This window comes from Drosophila novamexicana, unplaced genomic scaffold (assembly GCF_003285875.2).
Source record: "Drosophila novamexicana strain 15010-1031.04,08,12 unplaced genomic scaffold, DnovRS2.1 tig00001962-arrow-arrow-pilon, whole genome shotgun sequence".
NCBI classification, from domain to species: Eukaryota; Metazoa; Arthropoda; class Insecta; order Diptera; family Drosophilidae; genus Drosophila; species Drosophila novamexicana.
The window spans coordinates 57,599-65,079 of record NW_020824916.1 but is presented as its reverse complement, the minus strand read 5'-3'; the positions used below and the strand labels follow the sequence as shown (position 1 = coordinate 65,079).

The following is a 7,481-nucleotide window of genomic DNA, read 5'->3' as shown; positions in this document are numbered from 1 at the left end:
AGCAAAATCCCTTTAAAATACTTACAAATATGCATTTGTACTGTGCTGGTACTAAAGGACTTCTATTCAAATTTTTATTTTATTGGTTCTAAGACCGATGGGATCACACAACCGGACAGACGGACAAGACAAGATTGATTACACTATTGATGCAGTTGATGCAGTTCAGAATGCGTCCTACTGCCTGTTACATACATTTTCCCAAAACCATTATACCCTTTCTATAATTGTTTATAATTGCTTCTGCTATCATATATTTAAGTCAAATAGCCCACTTGCCCATATTTTGCCATTCTTCTAAGAATTAAGCTGTATCTTCGCATTTTTAATTTTTAAAGCTCTTTTTAAATGGAGATCCCATCAAGTTAATATAGAAGCTGTTAAAATAGGTATTGAACTTACCTCCACAACCACCACACACTTTAACTAATGTGCTGGGATGTATTAACTGTTGGTTGTTGAATTCATTCGAAGATTCATCCATAAACGACAATTGAGACGAAGAGATGTTTGAATTACTTTCAGCAATATCCTTGGTGTGGCTGGTTCTATAACCAACGACAACTGAAGGGAAATTTTCCGGACTAGAGGAATCTTGCTGATGTGCCGCTAGTATATCAGTATATGAATGGAACGATGCATTCATTGCAAAAATGTACGGTAAGTTACAATTATAAAGGCATATATATTCTGTTTACTGCACGGTGAATTCTGGAATAAATACGAATGCAAAAATTTTTCATTTTCTTATTTGTAATAAATTTATATTTTGCGAAAGCTAATAATATTATTATAAAACAACTTTAAGCAAACAGAGTAATCATCGGGGTGCCGAAGATAATCACACATGCATGTGAAAGTCTTCAGATTATTTTATCTTATTGAATTAAAATTTATTAATAATAATAAAATTATTCAAAATTTGAATCAAACCTCTTTAGTACACATATCTTTCCAACATTGTATCTATCTAGTATGTACGACTTCTACTAATATTCTTTCATGCTCCCTATTCTTATGTATTAAGCTACAATACTTTGCTTAACATAATTGCCTCTCCTTAGTCTACGATTCTTATCTTATAATAAGTCGTCCTTTAACTATTGATCATTAATTCTATTTTATCAACTTCTCTATTTCCCACCATAATCAATCCGATTATTTGTAATTATTGTTTTATTTTATACCTATCATTTCTTATAACCCATTAAAAATGAATAAAACGGGATGATGTTTATGCACAAATGTATATATGTACAGTTGCGAAAAAAATTATAGCACCACAACACAATATGTTCTTGATAAAAAAAAGTGGATTACTGTTCCGATTTTTATTTTATTGATTTTTTTTATATGGTTTAGTATTCCTCAAAAACAAAAAAAGTGTTAGCGTTTTTCGGTCTTTATTTTTTTTTTTTTTTTTTTTTTTTTGGGATTTCAATAAAAAAGCACCCAAAAAGAAAAAATAGCACAATTAGTTTTTACTAAGATATCATTGTTTCTAAGAGAATAATAAAAATTATTACAATGGGAAAGCGGAAGCGGAAAGCACTGCACTGCAGAGCATCGCGATCTTATTAAAAAAATGATATTGGACGGATAAACTTACAGAGAAGTTGGTCAATTTGTAGGATGATCTAATAAAATGATTAAAAACGCCTTAAGCTATGAAGAAAATACTAAAAACACGCGGATGAACACGATCTATGACCTCTCTTCATGTCAAAAGATTGACCGCCAAAGCAAGAAGAATCGCATCAAGCCTGCTGACGAGCTTAAAATGGGCTTAGAATAAATGCGACGGACCAGTTCGTACCTAACTTAGGCAACATAACCTTAAAGCCTGCATCCCAAGAAAGGTACCACTTTTAAACTCGACACCAATTTCTAAACGCATGAAGTTTGCCAGGGATCATGCAAGTTGGACATCCCACCAATGTAGGAATATTTTGTGGTCAGATGAGTCCAAAGTTGTAATGTTTAGTGGAACGGGATCTCGATCATAGGTTAGACGCCCAAGGAACACAGAATACAAACCCCAGTATAATAACTTGCCTCGTTTCCACGCAAATGAATGGTTAAGGGCAAACTATATGAACGTTTCGGAGTTGCCTGCTCAGTCGCCTGACCTGAATCCCATCAAAAATCTGTGCTCCTGGTCCAAAATTCCCCTAAAACGATGCCAGGACTCAGTTGATCCCACTCTAAGACGCTGCGCAGCTATTATTCATGACACTATTATAAATGACACTGTGCTAAGTATTAAATGATAATTAGATTAAGTATTAATAGTTCAAAATTGTTTACTAAGGAATACGCTACTTATTGGTCATTTTTTAAATTTTAAATCCATTATTGACTAGTGCTGCTATTATTTTTTTTCGCCTAATTTGATCAATTACATTATTCGTTTTTATTCGAATGTTTTTAAGAGTCTTCCATTTCAAAAAATGTGCTTCAACTTTCCTTAAAGTTAACAAGTAAGAGGTTCTAGTCGGGGGCTCCCGACTAGGGGATACCCTGAACCCTCTTCTTCCAACATCAAATGCATATATATATTTTATTTTAGAAGCTATATGTCAAGTTTGGTGACTCTTATTATTTACCAAAATTGCCCAAAAACAGGATATCGAAATAGATTTTTATCGATTGCTTGGAAACGGATCAAGTTATCGATTATCGGAAAAAAAAACTCGATCTGCGCGGGAGCTAGGAGCATCTACATCTAAAATTTCAAGTCTCTAGCTCTTATAGGTTCTGAGATCCTTGCGTTCATACATACGGACGGACGGACGGACGGAAAGACAGACGGACATGTATACTTTATGGGGTCGGAGATGCTTCCTTCTGCCTGTTACATACATTTGGATTTTGCACAAATACAATATACCCTTGTACCCATTTTTAATGGGTTCAGGGTATAAAATGTATGTTGGGCAACTATTTAAAAATTGCTCGTGGTGGAGGTGCTATTATTTTTTTCACAGCTGTATGTAATAGGCAGAAGAAAGCATTTCCGACCCGATAATGTATACATATTCTTGATCAGCATTAAAAGCCGAGTCGATCTATCCATGTCCGTCTATCTGTCAGCCCGTATGTATAAACACAAGGATGTCAGAAGCTTTAAGAGCTAGAGACTTGAAATTTTCAACATAGGTCCTTCTAGTTACCGCGCAGTACGAGTCTATTGTTAATCGATTACTTGCCTCGTTTCCACGCAATTGATATCGAAATCTTGTTTTTGAGCAAGGCTCTTATCTGCTTAGAGCTAGTCACGAAATTTCACATTAATTTCATAAATATTAGTATGAATATATCAAGAATTTCATTTTATAGCTACCGCCACGTAAATCATATAAATAAACCTATTGGAACTACACACCAATTTGGACTAAAATTTTAATGCAATTGTCTGTTTGAGAATATATATATATTTTATAGCACAATAAGATCTACTGTTGCAATGCTGTTGAAACAGCATAGCAATTGCGTTTTTATTGTATTATGTGCTGCAGTTTAAATTCCCTTTTTTTTTGGTCAAAAAGGATTTGTCGGTATGGCTGTCGAGTAGAGGCGGTGGCAAGTTGTTATGGGCCCGAGTACTATTATTTTCTTATTTAATTTTTTTGTAATATAACTTCTAAAGCAAATGAGCGCGAAGCGAGGGCTGCATTTGGTGTTGGTAAAAGAGGGTTTAGGGTGTCTCCTAGTCTGGAACTCTTTAAACTGAATCCATTAAATATGGTTAAAAATATAATTATAATGGTTTAGTGTATACAAAGTGTATATTTTCTAGATCTAAATAGCCGAGTTAATATAGCGAACTGGTCTATCTGCGAACTAGCGTCTCAGTTTTAAAAGTTTGCATAGATCCGCCTTTCTGTTGCAGGCACTACATATATCGGAACCGGCCGGAAGGACCACTATTTATAGCCGCCATAGGAATGATCGTTCGAAACGTATGTTCTTGTGCATATTATATAGATACCATATGAGAGATAAAAAAGTAGGTTCTTGTATGGCAACATATTATCTTTTCTAAGAAATTTTCATTAACTTAGCAATTACTAGTTAAACTACTCTTACATATCTGCAAGAGGGCAATTTTTACAATTTATTTCTCGTGTAATTTATCAAATGTCTTGTATTTTACTTAAGTTTTTTCTTTCCAACTTGATTCTTGGTATAGCGGTGAGATATGAATCAAGACGATGTCACGTAGTTCTGTCGGTTTAAGGTATTTGCGAGTTCGCCGCCGGTAATGGGTACATTTTTTCGTTAAATAATGCCCACAGCGCTGGTAGAAGAGGGTTCAGGGTATCCCCTAGTCGAAACAAAATAAAAACTCCTTAAATTTTTTTGCTCAGCCCATTTGAAAAAGTTTAAATTAAGTTTAGAAATTTGTGATTACAGAAGTTTCCCAAATATATATCTCGATCACGACTACGAGTGGATTCAACTAAGTGCAATATTTGGCTTCCAGTGGTTGGCTCTATGCCAACCAGGGATTTAATTTCTCACTTAACTGTTTATCATTGTATAATTAACAAAGAGCAAAATAAATAAAACGGTAGATATGAAATGAACGATATTTTACAAATATATATTCTGTTCAAGAAGCTACGTCAAATTTAAGGACTATATCCCTTATAACTTTTTGTTAAAAAAAAAAAACAGGATTTTGCTATATATTTTTATCGATTGCTGTGAAACGCGGCATGTTTTCAATTATCGGAAACAAATCGTACCAAAGACAATATAAACACTAAAATGAGTAACGCCCATACTAATTTCTAGCCTGGCTTCCTAAACTGGCTTTTACGATTTTGCACGACATGGCAGCTGACTGCTCTTCGTTTAGACGAACGAATACCGAAGTCGTGGCTTGCTGATTCTGACACGAGCCTGCCTTCAGCAAAGCTGGTCGATGGTGCTTTGCGTCGCTTTGTTTTCAAAGTACATTGAGCGAAAAAGTGTTGAACTTACGATCGACGCCAAGTGCTTGTGCTTTATCCATGAAATGCATGCTTTATTTAAATGATATATTACCCTAGAAACTAACGATTAATTTTACTGGAAGATTTAAGAAATAAATCATTTTAGCACAAGACGCTTCTTGTGCAATAACTATGTTAAGACAATTGATTTCACTTTTGTTTTTGGACAGTGTATGCTCGAGAGAATTTCTTGTCTCAGCCAATGACGTGCAAGCCTCTTTGGTGGTATGCGTGAATTATGCATGCATAAGTACATAAAAATATATATGTGTTGTTATTCACTGCTCTGGTTTTACTGCAAAGAAATTAATTTTGTTAGTTTTCTAGCGCTTATCATGACCTATCCCAAATTCGTGTAGACATATGAATGCATGTTGTTTACTGAGGTAGGCGAAGCAAATATCGGAAATGCTTCCTTTTACTTGTTATATTGCACAAAATTATACTCTTTTCCATTCTCCATTATACTCTTTTAGCCATTTTCAATGAGTACAGGGTATAATAACGCGTGAGACGATGAACGTAGTGGACAAATGACCATTAAGAAGACAAAAAAGCGTAATGGGACACACATTTAAGTCAAGCTCTGATGGTTAAGGAAGGTGTGAGAAAGAAAAAGATGATCCCTTACTCTTTTGTAATAGTTGAAATAATAGATTAACTAAAATTTAAATTTTGATAATCAACTAACCAGCAAACTTTCCACTTTTATGTTTTATCGTAAACCTTGAATGCAATGATTTTAATGACTAAATAATTGCACAAGCCCTGAATTAAACATCTCCCTTTTCATCAGCAGAAAGTAAGATGTTTCAACCCACCGTCAAACGTAGGAAAACCTCACAATGAATAATATTATTTAATTAAGGGCTCTAAAATACCCGTTTAATCTTTTACACAACTTCATTATAACGTTTTTTACACCCATTTTTAATACGTACATATATCTACATACAAAAATTCTACGTACATACATGTAAGTATGATTGAACTCGTCGAATAGCAAAATTTGTTTTCATAAGTAAATTTATCATCACCTGTACGTATACGTATATAAGCTAAACTAAGATATATTGCACATTTGGAAAAACATAAATATTTGTGAATATAATTTGGATTATAAAATATTCTAAGCAAGTACCTACATACAAAAATGTATATTTGGAAGAGGTGCACCGACATACTTGTTGATGAAACATTAAAACATATGCGTATATATACAAATAGCAGCAGAAATTTATACGTAGATAAATATTCATACTTTTTGTTGAGTGACGCTTAATACATATGCAAATTTGCATTATGCACGTCAATATTGTTTAGTTACATACACATAAAAAAAATGTGCGAACGACGCATGTATGTAGAAATTTTTAAGAAAAACGAGGACTAATGCAAGAATTTTGTAACAAGGTAACTTACGTGTGAAATGTATTGAAATTAATCGACATTCGAGTTATTACTTCGGGTTTTCTATAAAATAACAAATGTGTTTTGATAATAAATAGCGCTCGTAATATTAAATACGAATTTACAGTGATGGCAGTAATTTACAATCGATAACATTTCATGTATTGTAGTTGTTACTTATGCCTGTGTTACCCAATTCTTTTCCTATGATCACGATCCAATGTTTTTGTAAAATTCGTCAGCATACGTACATATGCTGGGAATACGAAAGTATTCAGACATAAATTTAAATTTAATAAAAACAGAAACAAAACATTAAAGTTTCTATAGGCTGGAGCCAATCACATGCATTTGCTTTGAAAATTGGGTTCCATACTTAATTTATTTACATACATACATACATACATCGTTTGTTTTAATCTTTCGGATAGATTAGTAAAGGTGTAAAGATTGCTTCGCAGAGTTGTAAGCTTCTAAAATATTTTGATTAAATATAGACTGGTATTTTACTAACAAGATCTTTAAAATTAATATATTTTTTTAATTGAATAATAACGAACGTTCGTTAACTAACGAACGTTCGTTAACTAACGAACCATCCGAACTGATAATGAGCCTTGCACACCACTTGCCAGCTACTATTTGTAAATGGTAATGATAATAAACAGTTAAGTGCAGCCAAGATTATAAAATAGGTAATATTTGTCCCACACTATTTTCAGTATTAAAACAATTAAGATGCTCTGGTCGGGAGTTCCGGACTAGGGGATCCACGGAACCCTCTTCTACCAACACCAAGAGCAGCTAGCACTACGTGCTCGTTAGCTTTAGCAGTAATAAAAATAAATTAACAACAAAAAAATAGTTCCATCGATAGGACTCGAACTTGTAACACACAGCACTACTTGCCGCCGCCTCTACTCAACAGCCACACCAACAATTGAGTCTTAGTATGAAAAAAACGAGCTCTTACCGCTAGCTGCTTTTGGTGTTGGTAGAAGAGGGTTCATGGGATCTTTTAGTCGGGAACTCCCGAAGTGAACCCCTAACTTGTTTTAAGAAGCCATATTG

The 7,481-nt window shown here is 33.9% G+C and overlaps 1 long non-coding RNA gene across 1 annotated transcript; it reads right to left on the bottom strand.

Annotated features, from left to right (window-relative positions):
• Positions 1–401: 401 nt before the first annotated feature.
• On the bottom strand, positions 402–6,756 carry LOC115768714. Its single transcript, XR_004018595.1, has 3 exons — positions 6,603–6,756; positions 6,423–6,473; positions 402–711 (listed from the first exon to the last, which is right to left on the bottom strand). It is a non-coding gene; the product is annotated as an uncharacterized LOC115768714 (long non-coding RNA).
• Positions 6,757–7,481: the final 725 nt, after the last annotated feature.